The sequence below is a fragment of the Agelaius tricolor genome, unplaced genomic scaffold (assembly GCF_023055355.1).
Source record: "Agelaius tricolor isolate 1412-34295 unplaced genomic scaffold, bAgeTri1.0.p SCAF_5, whole genome shotgun sequence".
Taxonomy (NCBI): Eukaryota; Metazoa; Chordata; class Aves; order Passeriformes; family Icteridae; genus Agelaius; species Agelaius tricolor.
The window spans coordinates 13,866,259-13,886,992 of record NW_027269265.1 but is presented as its reverse complement, the minus strand read 5'-3'; positions in this window follow the sequence as shown (position 1 = coordinate 13,886,992).

The window sequence follows — 20,734 nt, the reverse complement described above, 5'->3', positions numbered from 1 at the left end:
TGTAAAATCAACACACCCAGGTTAAATAGTAAGGCATGAACGTGTGTAGTTTACAGGTCCTTGAAGAAGGCAATCATTTATTGCATGGGTTTATCAGAAGAAAAGGGATTTCCCTTCTTCACAGCTTTGGCATGACTTCTTCAGTCATATCTTTCCATCCTAATCCTCAGTTTTATGGCCAAAAGAGGAATGCATGAATGAAGGCTGAGCAGAAGTGCTTACTCAGTGTGACTGAAAGAGTGTCTGGAATATCTGCTGAAGACTATGACAAAAACCTTTTGCTTACTTTTATTCCCTTATCACAGTTGCTATAGTGAATAATGGAGGAAATTTGATTTACTGTGGAAGGACTTTAGGCAGTTAAAACAGCTTGGATATTTGTTATCCAGGTACTAACACTGCAGTACTCAGTGCCAAACATCATGAGGAAGCGATAATATGAGACCACATTTTCAGGAATAAGAGTGTAGATATAAACAGGGAAATTATAATATTCTGGATGTTGTCATTTCTTCTATAACTTGAAGTTGTGGTGTTAGGCAGTCTGGAGCATGAGCCAACCAGCTGAGATGCTGGGTAAATCTTCATCTCCTCCTGCCTTTCTTTCCTGAGTACTGGAGTCATGCACTTGTTACATGTCTTGGTTTTCATGGGTTTGGTGCACTGCCTGATCAGAGAAGGAACCTTTACTATGCTAGGTGTTATAAAAATGAAAATAACCAAGAATTGTCCTTTTCTGAATGATTTTATAATTAAAGACTCCTATTTCTATTATCTGAAATAAAGAGGAATTGGGGTGGGGATAGGAAGAAGGGATGCTCCTCTGATATCCAATGGGAAGATGCAAGAAATCAGAAATAGTGGCTTTGAGACCTGCAAAAATCCAGTAAATTCAGTTTAGATGTTTCAGTATTGTTCTCCCCACTACTTTGCAGGGGGGTTTTGATCAGATACAGAATTGCACACATGTAGGAAGTGAACTGACACAGTTACTAAATCACTCTGCCTCTGCCTTCAAGACTGGGAATTGGTGTTTATCATAGCAACATACTTAGACTCATTCATGATATTATTAACCAGAATGCAGAACATGAAGGAAAGATCTAGCCTACCTGCAGCAGAGGTGTATTTTATGAAACAGGTAATAAAGTAAGAGCACAGAACTACTTCTTAAGAGTAATTTCTGAAAATGTTACCTGGGAAATAGATTAAATTATGCAGAGTTCAGTTATTGGCATCATCAGATGCCATAAACAGCATAATTCCTTTAAAGTTGGTTTTATAATATTTACTTTATTTTACTGTGGTCTGTATTTTTCTTAGCTGAAAAGCTCTGTATTCATATATTTTTATTAAAAATATATGCTTCCAGGAGTTTATTTCAAACCTATTCAATGATTTAGTAGAAATGTTTTATTTTCAGTCCTGAATGGGGGTCATACCATTGTCCTCTCTCCCCAGCACTTTCTGGTTTTATCCTTTATGTATTCACAAATGTATACTGAAGGACCCAATGTTATCAAACAAGTTACAGCATAATCCTATTTTCCTGGAATGTGTTTTGCATATAGTTCTGTAGGATGCTAAAAAGAAGTTCATTTATATGAGAAAATCAAAAAGCTTAAAAAAAAACCCAGTGGATTTATTGGGAAAATACACGTAATTTTCTACTACCAGTTCTTTTTGACACTGCTGTTGATGTTCAAGCACTCCTGTAGTAAAAGTGACTACAGTCTATGACAGATAGTATGGTAATGAAATGGCATACTTTTCTGTTACACTGAAATTTCAATAAGGGTGGAATTTTGCCTCAAAAAGAGGGCAGTGATCTTCTCACAAACACTGTCCTTTGTCCTGAGGCACACAAAATCCCTAATTCCCTAAAATATTTTATCTAAAGATAATTTTGTACCAGCCCAGGCATGAAAAAGAAAAGTACATCAGATGCAGCTGGAAAGGTCCTGTTGCTCAGGGAGAAGGTAAATTAAAGGTTTCTATCTTATCTGTATTTCAATTACAATTTTATTTTTGGTCCCTGACAGTGCAGACAGTTGAAGTCTTGGGAAGTAGAAACACTCACAGGTGTAAGAAAAAAAGAATCTTTAATGGTGAAGATGTATATATTTGAACTATGTGGCTTTTCATGTGGGGTATACATGACATTTATATAAAAATGTGGACTCTTTTGGGGGGCCTAATCTGTTTGAACTCACTTGAAGATTTCCTTTATATTCTACCTTTTTTTCCTTAGCAATAGTGACCCAGTTTAGGAGTCTGCAGCTCTTTAAGAGTCATTGTAGGGGTCAGCCTTAATTAAACCAGTTGTGCAAGGACAAAACCAGTTAATCACAAAGGCACTAGTCTGACTTTGTTTGGTGTCCATGGTGCATATTTGTATGTCGTTTTCTGAGAACTGGAATGCAAACTCTTGAGATAAATACCTTTGAGTTCTTGGACACCTGGGTCTGTGGAAAAAGACCAGAGAAGACTTCCACCTCCTCTGTCAGGCAGTTTAATGATGGTGTAAGTCTAATTCTTGCTGAAGTTAATCCAGTGCCTTTGGCACTGTTTTTTTTTTTTCTTGTTTTTTTTGCTAAATGCCTTACCAAAGACATCTAAGACTAAATTCTCTGCTATAACACCAATCTCAAATAATATCAAGTGTGCAGAAATGGTCAATTGACAAGGCCACTGCTGCTGAGTGTGCAAAGAGCTCAAGTCAGTCTTTGGTTACACAGGATTTTTTGTAAATAGAGAACCTTACAGGTATTGTCCAGAACTGACTTATTGATATATTCTGGTGTCTTACAGAGCCATAAACCTGGTTGCACGGGCCAGGATATGCAAGTGAATCTTTTTCTTCAAAAGGATCCTATCCAAACAGGAGGATGACAAAACATCCACCCTTTGCCCGTATTTCAATTGTGAACACCATGATGGGCAGAATTTTTTTCTTTTTTTATTATCAGGAGGCTCTGGGAGGCTGAGAGAGACTGGCGGTGGGAGAAGCACAGTGTCACATGAGCTAACACCATCCAGGCACTGGAGTTGGAGTTCCTCCTGAAGAAATGTTCATAAGCCCAAAATCCCACTGCCTTGGAAAAACAGGGAAGTCCTTCATGTCAGTACAGGAAGAAGACAGGTGAGTTGGAGCTCACCTTTATGGTTTCAGAAAGGCTAAGAAAGACTGTTAAAGTCCTATAATAAATTTGGGGTAAATATATAACTGAACTAGGCTGCAATTGCTACAACTCATTTCTACTTGGAGCTTTACTGCAGACAACTCTCGTCTTTTCTGTTTTCTCCTAGATAAATGCTCTGAAAATGATCCTGCTGACTGAGATTTCAGTATCTTCTGATTTTAGCTGCAACAATGCTATTTTAAAGTAGAGGGTTAACATTACTGAAAACTAGTGAGATAAAGAGGCTAGAGAAGGTGAGAGGAGGTGAGAGAAAAAGGCTAGAGAAAAATTATAATCGCGAGAAAATGTCAAACACCGAAATGTTTTCAAGTCTCATCATTTCCACTTGCTTAAAAAAGTTAGATGTGAAAAGATCCAAAACTTTTTAAATTGGATGAATTAGTGAGTAAATCTCTTATTGTCTGTGTATACATGCATGCGCACTCATTTATAATCATAGAATACTTGTGTATTTATGCTTATGTGTATCAATAAGAGTCCATGCACATGCAAAGTTTATTTTCTGCCTTCTCATTTGGGAAAGGAAGACTGAGGAGAATTTTCTACCTTCTACTTTTTCTCTTGAAAATATTTTCTTGTGTCTGTCTCAGATCCACACACAAATATTCACTAGGGCAATTTCCAGTCAACACAAGATGTGAAGAGTTCTATGACTCGTTGCATTCTATATTTCATTATCTTTAGCAATATGTGTGTCTCCTCTTTGGTATCACAGAAACACATCAGGGTTTTCATGTGACACAGTTAAAATTCACAGTGTGTTCTCAGAAAGTGTACCAGGCAAATATTTTAGGGTCTGGTGATATCCTATGGAGAAAGACCTGCAAAAATCACCAGGATAGAATGATGAATGGATTCTGGATTATATTGCAGTAGAAAAGTATCAGAAAGCTATCTAATACATCTTCTACTGTTAAGTGAACAGGACTCACATTAGGTAATGGCAGCAGAAAACATTAAAGACAATTGTATATGATGTAGTATTTGGTCAGATTCGTTCACAGTGTATAGTCATTTCCAAATGGCATTTTGCTGTTCTTTGTTCTGCAGCAGTGTCTAATATTTCTAAACATTTTTAGGCTCTGTGACACCTTAATGGTATACAATAACAGTATGCCTCCCTCTTAGAAAAATGGATACTCTCATTTTTCTAAACATTGTGCCTTTACCTTTAACCATTTCCATTTAAATGCAAATTTCAATCATGTCCACCTCTCTGTATTCCAACAGAAACCTGGGGAAAAGGCTATACCTTAAATCCTCATTTCTCCATAAAGGGAGCTGTTTCCTTCAGGTGTGTCACTCCATGTTATCTATCTTCCTTCTCATTTTACACATCATCATTGTGGCAAGTTTAACTTGCAGAATTCTCAAATAAAAAACAGTTTTCTTTTTTGTTGAAAACTCTGCTGGTTTTATGTGCTAAAAGAAAATGGGCATTTTTAGTTATATGTATTTCCTGTTAAATTTGTCTGACACAACTGTCATGGAAATTTCCTATTCAGAAGCCTTTGAATTATTTCTGGGATTTGCAACTGCTTATAGACTCAAAAGTTTGTAATTTCCTAAACAACTGCAGACAAATTAAGTTAATTTGTATCATAGGCTTGGATTAATCTTGCAATTATTGTTCCAGTTTATAGTAAATAATTGAATTTCAGGGTTAAGGATAAAACGTGATGCTATGAAACATATGTGATACTGGTGTCAGTTTCCTGAATGTCTGTTCTTCGTATGCAGCTTAGCAACACATTTGAGCAATTCATTAAGGTGTCTCTGCTCAGTGAGTCTTCAGAGAGAAAGTTACATTTGGATCTGGTGTGTAAAAAACACTCAGAAAACAGCCAACCGAAACAAAACATCTCCCTCCCCTCTCGCCCGTCACAAAAAAACCAAATCCCACAGCCTTTATCTGTTGTTAGTCCCTCTTGATTTACTTTTGACAAGAGAGGGCACTGTGATAACATTCTAAAGAGTGGACATATTTGTACATTCTTGCCTCTGAGACAAAAAGGAAGCCAGGGATTAACCCCTGAACCAATTACTTCACAATATAGCAACTACTTCAACGCAAAGTGGGGGGGTCGGGGGGAGGTGGGTTGGGGAAAAGAGAAAATTTAACGAATTAGAGTAAGTCACAATGTTCTTTGTGAGAATTGCTTAGGAAAAAAATTGTTGAGAGGGCTCAAAAAAGAATGCATAATTTGGAAGTGTATTTATTAATTCTCACTTTGAGTTATTTTTCCTGGCTGAGAAATTTAGCTGAAGATACTTTGCAGCTTTAGCCCTTTATGAGAATGAAACATATTGGAAATACTGTGCAGGTATATTTTTTCAGCAATATTTGTAAACCTATATTAAATGCAGTCATGTGGACCTCTAAGTCTCCATCATATTTCTGCTACTGGGGGGTTCTAAGACCACTTTAAGTAAGTCAGAAATATCTTGTGCCTGTCATTTTAAAATTAAACATTAAATTTTCTAGCCACGATATACAAATTGCCTTGCAAATAACATACTTTCCTTATTAGCGGGGATGAAAGTGATTTTGAGCACCATTTTAAATGTAGAATAAAAGTTAAGGGCAGTTCTGTTCCGAGGTGGCCAGGGTTCAAGGAAGGAGGCAATTTTATACTTTAAACACTTGCATTTTGAAAATTATATTATATTTAAGTGTCACACGTTGGGTACCTGGAACTGCTAGTTATTTTCAGAAATCTTGTCTGTGTGTGGCTTATTGTTGTGATTTTAGGAATGGCAAAATTGGATAAGTCCCCAAATTTAGTGGCCCTCCTCCCTCCACATCCAAGGATCTCCCAAACCAGACACCCTCACTTCCCCACCCTCCCCTCTCCCCCGCATCTCTTTCCCACTCTGGGGATGGACTTGATAATGGAAGATAAAATATAAAAATTACAAGCTGAATTAAGATCAATTTACTGGAAACAACGAGATAAGAAAATAAGAACTAACAGCAACTAGATTAATAACAAAAGTGTAAAAAAGAGAAAATGATTCATATACAAAAATATTAATCTCGAAGCCTGACCTGACCACAGCCACATTTTCCTCACTGGAAAAGGAACACCTTTCTTCACAGAAGCCAGAAGCAAGAATCCCTTCCTCCCAGTCCCTGGCAATGACCTAAGAGGGTATCAAACAACTTTTGGGTCTTAGCTATGCCCACTCAGCACAGCACATGGCAGCCCAGAAATCCTGAGCTCAAGAGATACGATGGGCTCAGCCTGGCTACTGTAAAAAAGACCCAACTTTTTTCTGGCGGGAACTAGGGTACTTATGAATGTAAAACTGTATTAGTAGTAGGGGCAGGACATGTTTATCCTGTCTAACTGCCATATAATAAGTGCACTCTTGGTGAGGCATTGTTGATAACAATATATGCCATCTGAAGGAAAGAAAAAAATTAAAGGATGTTATTAGCATTTTAAATTTTAATAAATATCTTGTAGACTCTTAATTCCCCTTTTTTCAAAATTGCAACAACTACTGCAAGCATTCAGACAAGTAAGTGCTTTCATAAATATTACCATTTATGTGAAATATATATGCTTAATCCACAATATATGTCAGTACATCACTGTACATTCAGATATCAGAGAACAGATTCCTATGATGAGAAGAGACAGATTAATTTGGTTATGTAAGCCTTTGGGCCTTTGACTTTAGATGTTCTGGGTTTATATCAATGGCTTGCAAGAGACGTGTGGGAATGATTGTGCCCTGCTAAGGAAATTTTACTTGTTGCATGTAATACTTAGTTGAGGAAAAATCCCTGTGGTAGGCTGGGGAGTCATGCAATTACCTTGTTTTTCTTGTTTATATTTTTCATGTGAACTTCACACCAGGATTCTTGAAAATATAGAAGAGGTCCTTTCCTTTTAATAACAAAAACTCAGATGTTCTTTCCCTTAAATATTTTTTCCTCCAAACTGTGAATACTCTTTCTCCTATAGAATAGCTATGGGAAAATGAAAAATAAAGAAATATTCTGAAAGTTTCAGCTTTCTGACTTTAGTTGAATAAGAAGGGCTATTTTTTTCCTGCTTTATAATTATGCTTGTTTCTTTCTAATTCATGCAGGCTGGAGCAGATGACTACATGACACTAGGTGCTTAGAAGAGACTGCTATTTCCCAGAGAAGTGAGAAAACATCATTTGAGTCTACTTCTCCCTTCTATTTTGTTCTTCTTCTTTTGAGCTCGGAGGATATATTAGCTAATGGGTAGTTCCCTGCTCTCTGTCTTGATCCAGAAACAGACAAAGAAAATTAACAGGCAGTGCTTGAAGATTAGCTATCATTAAGTCAAGCTTTGACATATGTGGCTAATTGAAGGAATACCAGGTACAACAGGAAATTAAGAATAATGGGTGATACTTAGAATAGACTTGTTTAGCCTTAAATCCAATAAAAGCTTGATAATGCTGAGATAAACTTAACAGAGATAAGATCCTACAGACTCTTCATGTACCGATTACTGTTAAAAACTCTATATCCCAGATGGTAATTCTTTGACAAATGTTATTTTTTTAAGTGACAACTGATAGACCTTGTTGTTAACAAAATTATAATTCAAACTTGTTTATTGGATACTTTTTATTTATTTTTGCATTTTGGCTTCCCTTGACTTAGCTGAAAGGTAGACAACAGCAGATTTGGACCTGGGTGTTTCAATAGTTCATGTTTCCACATGGGCCACTGTAAAAACAGGATGGAGTCATGGATAGTTGAATTATTGCAAAGTTGAAGCAGAAAAGGGAAAGCTTTATAGATCCAGACTCTGCTAATGTCTCCTCTGTGCTTTCATCTCTCCAACAGTCATTGCACAGGTGTGCATGACAGACGAACCTACATTGCCAAAGTGGAAAGCATACACATTGGCTTCTGGGACCTTGTCAGGATTACACACAGAAAAAGGGGTTTATGGATCACTGCAAAATCCAAAGATGTGCCTTCAGCCTGGAAGTTTTTATGATATTTGCTATTTGCACAACTTTCAGGAACGTTTATTTAAGTGAGTAAAACATGATTTTTAAAGATTCTTATCAAGAACGAGCAGAAACTTCAGAAAACATTCTGGCACCTAATTTGAAATACAGTGCAGGAAATGCATCATGGTATATTAATGGCTTTTATGAAATAAGCCTATTTTCTTCAGGCAAATAAATAGGGATTAATTCTCTTTTTCTGCCTACCCCTCTGGTAAGATAATGCTGCAGGGAGCAGTGTGTGTGTGTGTGTGTGTGTGTGTGTGTGTGTATGTAGGTGTGTGTGTATGTAGGTGTGAGTGTGGGGGTGAGGGTATTTAAGCAAGCAGCCTCTCTATTACATATTTATATTGAGAACATGCATAAAATTCTAGCACAAAAAATAAAAATAAAAAAAAAAAAAAGAACTATAAAAAGCCCCACCAAATTAAGAAAAAAAAAAAAAAAAACAAAACAAAACAAAAACCTTTGCAAGCCCTAGGCTTATATTCATCTGTGGCATGTGGTTGACTGGCAGGCTGAATTTTGTCATGAATAATGTTTAAAAGGCACTGGCTTTCTTCCATAAGCAGCACATAACTTTCTGATCCACATCTAGGGAGGCAAGTATGTAAACTAGACACTTAGATCTTGATCATCTTTGTATACTTATTTTCCTGCTTCCTATTTTCAATTGTCTTTGTTTAGAAATGGGTCAGAGATAGGAGTTACCTATGAAGATGCTATAATGTTGATGAGTTTTGGTTTACTGCTTGCTTTAGTGGGTAGAAGGCAAACCATGGGTGAAAGGTGAACAGCCAGGTCAGCAGCTACCCAAACTGACAGAGTCAGTGAGGCTCCATGAGTTTTTTCCAATGGAGATACTGCACCACACAGTTCCATTTTATAATATGTCACACACAAGAGGCTATCACAGCTTCTTATGATGTCTCGTACATCATAGAACAGAATTTGACTTTTCAAAATTAACCTGTTTTAAGATCATAAATTGTGCCAACCATTCATCTGCATGGGGGAATCACATCTGAAAATTAAATCCTGAAGTGTGATCCATCTGTTTTCACTGTCAGGCTCAGCCCCAGGAACTCCTAAGCAGTTGTTGTTGTTGCTGTTTTTTAATAGGGTAGGACAGTAATGCACAGTCCTCCAGATGTGTCCTGATCTTGTCTTGAGATTCACACACTTGACCTCAGGTTGATATTGAAAACCCATCTGAGGCCCAACAGAATTACAGTGCCCTTCATAAAGAGGAGAAATAACTTCCGAAGCTGAAGTGCTGGAAAACATTCAGTAACCAGTGGATATAAACTTTAGTAACCTAGTGAGAGTGGAGAGAAAAAGGAGAGAGTGTTTCTGACTTCTACTTGCAAGAGCAAGTAGCACAGTACTTGCTCTTGCCTCCTGAAATCTAGTTATTGAATTCTGAATCATGTGACAAGGAGGCCTGTGTGGCAGCATATCAGAAATATAAAGATAGATCATTTTCTTTCTCCAAAAGTTTGGTAATTATTAACTCAACAAAAAGTAGACCTTTTTTATTTTTGCCATCATCTATGGGTAGGAGTGAGAGGCAGATAATTCACTGTCAGAACATTTCTAATTTTAACTAGTGTGGGTATTTCTCAGATAAGCGAGAAAAGGTAGTGAAACTGTGCATTGATACAACTCAGACAATGAGCCTCTGGACCCACAGTGCTAATAATACAGACCCAATGCCATTCAATGTCTAAGTCGTTTCAAACAACCATATTTAATGAGATTTGAGTCTACACTGCCCTGAGCAGAACATTAATATAACACGAGGCACTGAACCACTCTAACGTCCCATCCACTTTATACAAAGCAATGCGAGGGTGACTCCAAATGACAAGTTGGCACTATGATTCCTCTTCTCTTCCTTAGAAATAGCAGGTGCTGTGCTGAGAAGCAACCAGCTTTAGCTTTTGGAAACCTGAAGCTTGTTTCCTTACTGGCTGTACTGGAGGTCTAGGGATAGTTTTGTAAACCACCCAAATAAACTTCATTTTTATTGGAAATCTGCACAGAACAAATAGAAGGGGAAATATTTTGCACTGGAATATTTCTGATAACTGCAACTTTAAGAAGAAAGTTGACATGAAGGACTGCCTTCATCATTAAAAAACTTCATGGTACAAGCTGCCCTGCCTTAACCACAGCTGTCATGAGAAAAGGAAATAGATTTTTAGGGTCCAGATAGGATTTCTCCTTGGAAATGTCAGGAGTGATTGATGTAAGACACAAGCAAAAAGCTACTCACTAAACGTGTGTTGTCTACACTTTGAATCCTGCTTCCCTCCACCCGATATGGTGTTGTCATGATTTTAACAAGTCACAGGAAGAGTTAAGCTGTGCTTTCTGAATAAATTAGTACAGTCACAAAATGACACTTCTCTGACCTTTGCAAAAGGTGGAGAGTATAACGGTAAGACATACAGGGCTGTTAAACAATGTCGTTTTTTTTTTTTTTTTAACCATTCTGACAAAAGGTGCAAGCTCTTTAAAACAGTTTCCTAATGCACTTCAGCAAGAGAGCTAACTGACTGTCATAAGATGACATGCGTAACACAGAGATCCTGCTACACATTTTGATGCAAAGGAACACCCTGTTAGTTGAAAATCATTGCTAACTGGATTCAGATGTTAGAGATGAAGTACATGGAGCACAGTACATTTGGTAAAGCTTAAAGAAGCTTTAAAAAAAAGAACATAAATCTTTAGCTGTGGCCTTTTATCAGCTCTTAATTTGTCATGGTATTTTAATTACTGACAGTGTAAAAATTTTAATCCATATGTTAGGGGAGATGTTTATTTCTTGCTCCTTCTCTTGAAAAATAGTTTTAAAAAGTTATCAGGCCTACATGCTCATGGAAGTTTTAAAAGCTTGCAATGGGCCAATTCAGAATTCTCTTAGCTCCATGTTGTGCATATATTCTGAAAGTTTTATCCATGTTGACTTTGGAAGTTACACGTTCAAACCTTAAAAGTGACATAAATTTCTTTGGGTGACTCCAGTTTGATGGGACCTGATTTTCAGAGGGATTCTGCTCAGCATTGCTGTGAGTTGCATTTTAATTGTTTGAAGAGGGATATTCAAATAGATAAATATATGATTTAGGGTGCTCAAAACTGAAGAGCAAAACTGATCTCCTATATGGTTAGAGACTTTTGGTTTTTTCTGAGGTTGTTGCCCTTTTAATCACCTTATTTTCAGGACTTACATGTGTGACTGCTGAGACATGTACAAAATATGATCAAATTGGTACATGAAGCTGAGGGAAGCAATAAGGTATTCTCAGTACTGCATGACTGCAGTTAAGTCATTTTGAAACCAATAATCCCCTCGCAATTCACTGTGCCACTTGACTGGACATACAGATGCAGATGCCCTTGTAAATGAATTTACATTGCACTGTGTTTGTAGCCATATAATCTTTCTTCCCTTCTCAAGTCTGTCCCATTTTTCCTTGCTTCCGTTATGCATATGAAACTCAAATTAAGATTGCATGTAAAGTTGACTAGCTATTCCAGGTTATTTATTGGAAATGAAACTATATAAGCATACAATATATGGTTTGTTTAAAATTGATTTACCTAACTCTTCCCATAGTCCCAGGCAAATACAATTGTTATATAGCAGAGAATTGTATTGGCGGGGAAAGAAACAGAATAAAAAGAAAGTATCAATAGGTAATTTACAGCTAGTTTATGGAGGACTTCAATCTGGTAATAAAGAGGGTAATTAATCAAATAGAAAAATTAGACATGACACTAAATTCAAAATTCTTATTAGTTACAATAAGTAAAATTTTTAGTGTGTGTATTTCAAATGCTATCTCAACATTGCTTGGACACAAGCTGAAGTCCAGGAGATGGGTGATTCTAGGGGATGCCTTGTTCTCTGGGGAATGCAAGGTTCTCATTAGCACCTTTCATTGATCCAGCCATGCCTTCTCCTCCCTCTGGACTGTCTGCCTATCTCTACCTACCTGACCAGGTGGTGACATCAGGGCACTTTGAATTAGCCAGAAAGAAATTAGTGGTGTCTGAGATTTAGCTGTGTCAGAGTCACAGGCTGCAAGGGAAGATGGCATAGAGGGAGCCTGAGGTTCATCTGTGCTACAGAAACTTGGCCCTGTGAACTGTGCAGTGGAAGTGTGAATCATGAGCTACAAAGAATGGCATGGCTTAGCAAGCTTCCTAAACTGATTTCTAAGGCTGTGAAATCACCAGCCATCATCACTAGTGTGTGTTGCAACACATGAAGTAATCCAGGCTTTGACAAACCAGACAGGATATTTGATGGTGACATCCCTGCCCTTGGTTGGACACGATGATCTTTAAGGTCTCTTCCAAACCAACCCACTCTTATCCATCTATGATTCTTTCCTTGGTCTGGCCAGAAGTCTCTAGGGTTTTGGCTATGATAAGCTGCAGATCTGTAAGTTCTTCTTCACAAGGAATGACACCTAAAGCAGGTGGACTGTAGCATGGAAGACTCTTGCACTGACGTCTGAGAACTTGCCTTTTGCTGACAGCTTTTAGGAACTGGAATGCAAAATAAATTATCTCTTCCAACCATCAGTGTGGGGTGCTTTATAGGAGAAAGTAGAACAGGGCAGCTGAGGAATAATCAATCCAAATGAAATGTCTTCCTTAGTCTCAATAGAGATTTGTTTCAATTCTGAATTATGCCTTGCTTTTCACATATTTCTTTTATGTATATATGTATGCATATTTATGTATGTATGTATTTAAAAAAACATACACACACATGTGTGCAATAATATTTCTCAGTGTATTTTTTCACTTCAAAAATTCCCAGCTTTTTTTTTGAATTCTGCACAGCTGCTGAGCCACAGTGACCTTGTGGTAATCACCTCCCCAGGCTAAGAGTATGCTGTGTTCACAACCTATCATTTTTGCTGAATGTTCTCTTTTTCATTGTTAGGAATTATATCCTTAGCTAAAGACTGGGACAATATCCTCATGATACTCATGGAAACCAAGCTGCAGAGAAGACAGAGCTGGCACAGATGGAAGAGGAGTAGGTAGGAAAACTGTCTATGATTTATCACATCTAATTTATTAAATGGACTTCTCTTGGGCCATATATGCTAAAAGTGAAGAAGCTTTGAGTTTCTACATTTACTTTAGGCAGCACAACATAACTACTTTGCTTCAAGGAGGTGGAAAAAGCTGACTATAGAAGGCCTGTGCAATACTCTGTACACTTGCCTGTTGTGAATGTGGACGTTCCAGCCAAAGATGCATTTATTTTATTGTTAGACATTATTTTCCATTTTTTGTAGAAACAATAGTTTCTTATTACTCTAAGTTGGCATGGCATAGTGTGAAAAATCAAATGCTGCTTCATGCAGACTGAGACAGTCACACACATTTTCACTCTGTCTACAATCTTTCATAACAGCTTCAGTTTGGAGAAGGATCTACCTGCATCTTGTTTTCCATTGTATTAAAAAATGACTCTTTCATTATTTATTTGACAAAAGACAAAGGAAATGAGATCTATGGCCTATATTGGTAACTCACAGGGTTTTGTCAATCTCCAGAAATTTACCTGTTCACCTCATAATCATCATAAAATCCCTCAATGTTGAGTTGGGACATCTTCATATTGCGTTGAAAAAAAATCCCTAGTCATTACCACAAATCCTAATATCCCATTCCAAATCTTGAAAAACTCTTTTTTTCTGTCATGCACTGATAAAAATCAAGGCCAGTTGGATGGGGCTTTTAGCAAGCTGGTCTAGTGGGAGGTGTCCATGCCCATGTAAGGGGGGTAGGAACTGGATGATCTTTAAGGCTCTTCCAGCCCAAACAATTAAATGAGTCTATGATTCTATGATCTGTGAGTTGTTCTAACTAGTTGTTATGGCTAATCTAACATTTGTGCTATGTCTGGATGCACAGGCATTGCTGAGTCTGGCATAGTGCAAGAAATCTCACATTTGCAGAACTTTTGAAAGAAACAACAGAGAAGAACCAGAAATTCTACACTCCAATAATAAAAAACTGAAGAACATCTAGGGTGAAAAATTCAATTTCCTTCTTGTATTTTAGCATTCTGGAACTTACTCCTTCATATTGTCCAGTTGCCCAAAATTTTACCAAAATTATTTTTCCTACATGAATGCACACATGCCTTTTTCTTTCTCTGGTTTTCACCCCCTCCATCTGCTTTTGTCCTTTTCTCTCCCTAATCAGAATTAACAAGAGAGACCTCAAAAATTTCTAGCCAAAAAAAAGTAAAATTTCTTTATTTCAATGAAATTACTTTGCTCTTATGAAGCAATGTCTTTTGGATGAAAGTATTTTCTGTTATCATGTCCCTATAAATTCCATTTAAAAAATACAACCATAAGAAACACAAAATGAAGCAGAATGATAGTATCATCATCATCATCATCATCATCATCAACATCATCATTGTCCTCTCAGAGAAAACCTATCCTAGTTGTCACAAAGCTGAAAGTTTCAGCTTGTTTCTGTGCTGAAATTGTACAAAGCAATGAATTTTTTATAACTTCAAATCTTTGTTACTGCTAATCTACTAAATATGTACATCACACTGCTTTATTTCACTCTTCAGAGGGTTAACATCAATGTATCTATCTCTGTTGATGCATATGTGCCTGTATACATGACTGAAATGAGCAGATTTGCTTGACTTTATGAGCTACATGCCAGACCACATCTGAAGAACTGCTGAGCTTGCAAAGTGCAGTACCACACTCCTCCTTCCATTCTCTCTCACTGTCTCTCTCAGTGGTGATAGTTATGGCCCTTCAATATTTTTAACCATTTAATGATTAAAAGCTCAGAGAACAAAAAGGATTTTCTTTATGTGTGAGTAGTGTGTGCTCTGTGACTGGACTCCAGTTTATTTGCTGGACTCCAAAGCAGAACTTTCTCAACTGAGTAAGTTACATGGTATAGTCAACATTTCAGAAATGTCCACAGTGAGACTCAGGTCTGCAAAACTTCTGCAAAACTCTCAGCATTGGGAAATTGAGCTATTTGAAAAATCTGATTACACACAAAGCCAGAACAGAAGCTTTTCAATGCTTAGAATGCTTGAAAAATCTTATCCTTTTAACATTGCTTAAATGACTTCCTGCAAAATATGGCCTTAACTGAATGTGTTGAGAAATTTGAATTATGACCCTGCATACTCTTTTCCTACACCTCAGACAGATTTCTGCTGTCATTAGTGTTGCTGTCAGTTAGCTTTAGGCTTTAGTTACCATGATTAAAATTAGGATGTTCCTATTTTGGAAGTATTTTTCCTGATATCTCACATAAGTAGTAAGAGTAATTTTTTTTTCCCCCCAGATTTGCACAGTCCTCGTCAGTTGGTCTTTGCACTGCTGGTCCACGATAGCATCCTGATTTTCTGAGCCTGTCATCTGGCAATGCTGGTTGATATCTTTGCATGAATCTAAGGAAAGAATGTGCTTTTTCAAAGGAAGACTTTGACTCTGTCAGAAGCAGGCTGTGTGCTAAAGATTTGTTGCTCCATAACAAAAGGCGGTCACTGATTTGCAGACACAGCTCACACTGATGTCAACAAAAGCCACACATAGAGTTCAAGTGTGCAAAGGGGCCCTTTGCCTCTAATTCATCTCAGGGCTTGCCTTATTTCAATACACAGCTTTGAGCTGAATGAGATCGGGATATTATTTTTAAAGATGTTGGCTGCAGATCCACGTTGATGAAAGGTGAGAAAATCCTTGCAGTTCCACGGACAAGTCGAAAACCTGCCTGAACAAACTGCCAGTTCAACTGTTCTTAAAGCAGCCACAGCCCAGGGAATTGCTGCACACAACTGAGTGTCAAATACTTGCCTGGTGTGTTTTGGCATAATTTAATTTGCTTCAGTGGAGGCATTTTCATCACCTAAAGATATGTTTTTAAAGTACACATGTATTTTTTGAAGCTCCATCCTCAAAGTTCACAAGTTTGGGAGTTTATTGTTTTGTTTTGTTTGGTTTTGGTTTTTTTCTTTTCAGTCTGGGGTAACAGTTTAATTTCTGAGCTGTTCCTATGTTGTTTTATTTTTTCTTGAAGAATATAGACATGATGAAAACTGTAGGGCTGGCCAAAGAATGCTATGTTAAAGCATAACTTCAGAAGATAAGTAGCACAATTCTACACCAGCCAGTACAAACAAAGGGTTGTTTTTTTTTTTTTTTTTTAATAGGCACTTCACATACTAAAAAAAAGCATTACCTTTTCTGTCTCCAAATTTCCTCTCTATAACCTTACACTGATACTCAGTGTGTTGCAGACTGATAAACAGCAGTCACTGACTTGTATTGCAGTTAGACCAAAGAAGGAAAACTAGAAAAATCCTGAAGCAGCCACATGGCAGGGAGAGGGGGGGGAAGGTAAGTCAGAGTGTAAACAACTCCTGAAATCTCTAGACACCAAAGTAAAACTTACCTTGAACAAAAAATAATGCAAGGTTATGTCTTTACAGTAGTCAGATAATCACAGCATTGTTAGGGTTGGAAGGGACCTCTGGAGATCATCCAATTCAACCCCCCTGCCAAGAGAGGGTCACCTGGGGGAGGTTACACAGAAATGTGTCCAGGTGAGTTTTGGATGCCTCTAGAGAGGGGGACTCCATGACCTCCCTGGACAGCCTGTTCCAGTGCTCAGCCACCACAGTCCCCTAGACAGGGAAAGAATAAGCAGGCTGTGCAGTAGATGACATGTTATTTCCTCAGTCAATGAAGCACTGTAGGTGGAAAGCTAGAAATTTGTCACTGTGTTTGGTTATTGTTATTTTGATCATCCTAGAACAAGGCGTAAAGAAAGCAGGAATCCTGGTCTCATACAGCTTCTTGAGGAATTTTTGAGGTTTCCGGCAACACTCCATTTTCACCACAGTCACAAGCTAGTCATTTTAGTAGATCTGACCAGAGCTGGAGACACTTATCCATTATCTTGCATTCAGAGAAGATTCATGACAGTTCTGAGCTCTATCCAGTGTGGATACCACACATCTGGCAGGGCTACACCACCTAATTTCAGTGTTAGAGACATCACAACCTCTTCACCACAGGGCTCTCTGCACATTAGTTGAGTGGTCAGCCAAGCCTCCTTCCCTGGAAGACTATTGCCTCTGGGAGCTACTTCTCAAAATCTCTTCACCTTGGCTTTTTAAAATAGGCAGTATAGTCCTAAAAACATTTTAGGTGTGTGACTTGTATGGTCTGGAGAGTTGGAGTATCCTCCACTGTCAAGCCAGCACTGCTCACAAGCACTGTGTTCTCACTCAAGATCCTTGCAGACCAGAGGGGTCACCATAATTGAAAACAGTATCTGTTCAGCATTCAGGCTGAGCTGAGAGTCTGTTTTCCATGTTGATCACTGCTAAATTAGTTATGCTGTTACTGAGTGGGGAATTAAGACTTAGGTTTTCAAAGCCTGTAGCATCAAGTTACCAGTCACTGTCCCAAACTGTCATTTTGGTTATGCAATTAAAGTCTCCCTGAAAGCGTTTAAACAGAAACCAGAATGTGCATTTCCACAATGTGTTTCACATCCATTCTTTTTCATAGAAGACTGAAGAAAAAGTTAATTTTGATAAAATGTTGGGTCAGTGTTTCAGACTGTACTATGACAGAGAGCATGAGAGAATTTGTGCAGCCAGTGCGTCAACCTAGACAAAAACCAAGCTGTACAATGGAGTCTGAAATGATCACCCGTTGGTTTTGCAACTCCCAGTCTGGATACTTGCAGGATCAATTCTGTTGTGAGAAATTCCTTTTCAGCTTTAATTTGCCCTGGCTGTTGCAAATGGGAGGATCATTCACCTCTGACATAAACTGTAATGTTTTTGTACATTTTTCAATAGCTGCCACAGAAATGGATGCAGTCTTGCAGGAGGCAGAATTATTCAGCCACATATGGGTGTTCCTTTTGTTCATACATTATATATACTAAATTCTAATTTTATGTGATTGTCATTAATTTACTAACAAATTATTTTTCTTATTTCAGACTGAGAGCAGAGATACTGTTTCATGAGTATTGAAACCAGGCATCCTGAATATTTCCATGACATATTTTGGTGTATTTCTAAGTTGCTTTATCAGTCGTTAAAGCTCAGCTTGCAGTACTTAACAATCTTGGCCTTGATCCTATAAGCATGCATATGCCTTGCTTTATGCATATAAGCACTCTCATTGAAATCAATATTCATCCACATTACATTAAGTACACACATAAGTGTTTGCAGGATTGAGTCTGCCTTTTTTTTTTTTTTTTTTTTCCTGTATTCATACTATTTTCTGTCTGGTGTCTATTGTAGTCTTTTGAGTAAATGATTTGTAGGCTGAATAGGGCTCTTCAGATCGCATTCCTCACTGAATGATACAATTCCTCATGTAGTGCCAGGACCCACTCAAGGCTTTTCTGTTCTGGAGGCAACATTAACTTCCACTTCCCCCAAGAGCAAAATTGAATTTTGTGATAATGACACAAAATATTCAATGACTGTGTGCAGAGAGGTGTTGAGGGCTGAGGGAAGTCAGTAAAGGCAAAGTGGATGAGGGTCTAGAAAGGTCAGGGGATGTTATGGAGAAGGGTGTGTGTGTGTTTGCAGGACTATTCTATAAGATCTCAGCAGAGCTCTGTGTTGTGGAGGGAGACAGAGAGGACATGCAGATCTTGGGGGAGGAGAGCAGGGACAAAGGAAGGGAGCACTGCTGTTCCTGGTGGCTGTATATCATGTCCCATCATGATTTGGCCGTGCATCATCTTTTTGCACAATAAGTCAAAAAGGGTTTCAGAGAGGCTTCCTCCTGCAGATGCAAAATCTAATGCTTTCATGGCTCTCCATTCTTCTTTTCTGAGGAAAATAAAGCATTATTGAGAGAATGAATCTTGGAAAGTTTCATTACAAATGGTCTGTTTTAAATATTAGACCCGTCCAGAATAAATTTCACTTTATTAATATTTTGTGTTAGGATCATTAGGGATGACTTAAAATGTTGAATGGAATAGAGGATTAGAGGCCTTTTACTAGATCTTGTTTGTCAGGTTCTCTGTCATTTTTAAAGGGCTTTTTGAGATTTTTCAAGAATGACTTGTGTGTTAATTCATTTCAATAGTTAAAATTCTTCATTTTACAAAAGAAATCAATTTTTTTTTTTTCCTTCCTTTTTTTACTGGCTCTTTGTGTTCCATCTACCACAATGAGGAAAGGACCAGTTGTATCCACTGCTGTTTGCAGTAAATGTATCTCTGAAGTTTGCATATACCAGCACTGGAATTTTTATCTTCTAATGGAAAAAAGACAGTTTTGTCTCTCATTTAACTTTAGGTAGCTGCACTGAAAAGTAAAATATGGAAAGATTTTTTCGTTCTGTTGTTGAAGTTATATTTATAAACCAGGAAAAATATGTTTTACTTTTACCTGAAAACGTTCCTGCAAATCTTGAGTGATGACATTTTATGGTTGTTAATCTACTTAAGTCGTGGCTCATCATTTATTATTTTTCCACTTTTTCCATAGTGTGGGAATCTTTAGTTATAGATTAAGTTTTAATTTGGTTCTCTGGTTAAGTACATGATTGAAGATATTCATCAATTATGCCCTACTTCATCTGTACACATTTCAATAGCTTGGAATTGAAAAACTGAAGAACTGTGCCTGAAAAGCATGTTCTTTTTCCACCTGTGTCAATTTTTTAAAAAGAAAAAAAATTACTTCTCCCTAAAACTTTGTTTCTTTTAAACCCTAAGCCTGGGTGGCTACAAGGCTACTTTCTTAGACATGAAGGCATTAATCATATCTGACAGATTTCTCCCTTCTATAATAAGCAACATTTCTCATAATAAGACATAAAAATAGGACATGAATTAACATGACACACCACAGAAGATCAGTGAGTACAAACTCAGATTTAAATTTCCAAGCCTTTTTGGGCTATGTTAATTTTTTGCACCATTAAGTAGTTTCCAGTTTCAATCCCCATTTGCTCTTAGGCAAAACCACAACAGAAGCATACAATGCATTACAGCCTGCACTGGTGGAAGGTTCCAGCAGCTCAGCCATACTCTTGTCCTCCAGAGGGCAGTGGGTATTTCAGGCACTTCTTCAGCCCCTGAATTACTGCCACCAACATCTGGCCTTTCCAGAGACTCCCAACAATGGAGCAGTGGGGGCGAGGAATTTGTGCTGGCTGAAAGTGGAATTTGGCTTCAATTAAAAAAAAAAGAAAAAAAAAAGAGGGTTTATGAGTTATAGAGTTATACACTCTTTAATTTACAGGCCTGTATAATATGTATAACCACTAAATATCTGGAGTTAGCTCCAGCTCCAGGACTCTCTCTTTTCCACTGTCATGTAACCACCAATACTATTTTAGCTCAAGTGCAAATATCTGGCATTAGAATTTTTATTTCAAATTTCATTAGGAGATGAGACAGAAGGGGGACTGTAGTGGAAAAGTATTCATTTCTCTTGTGTA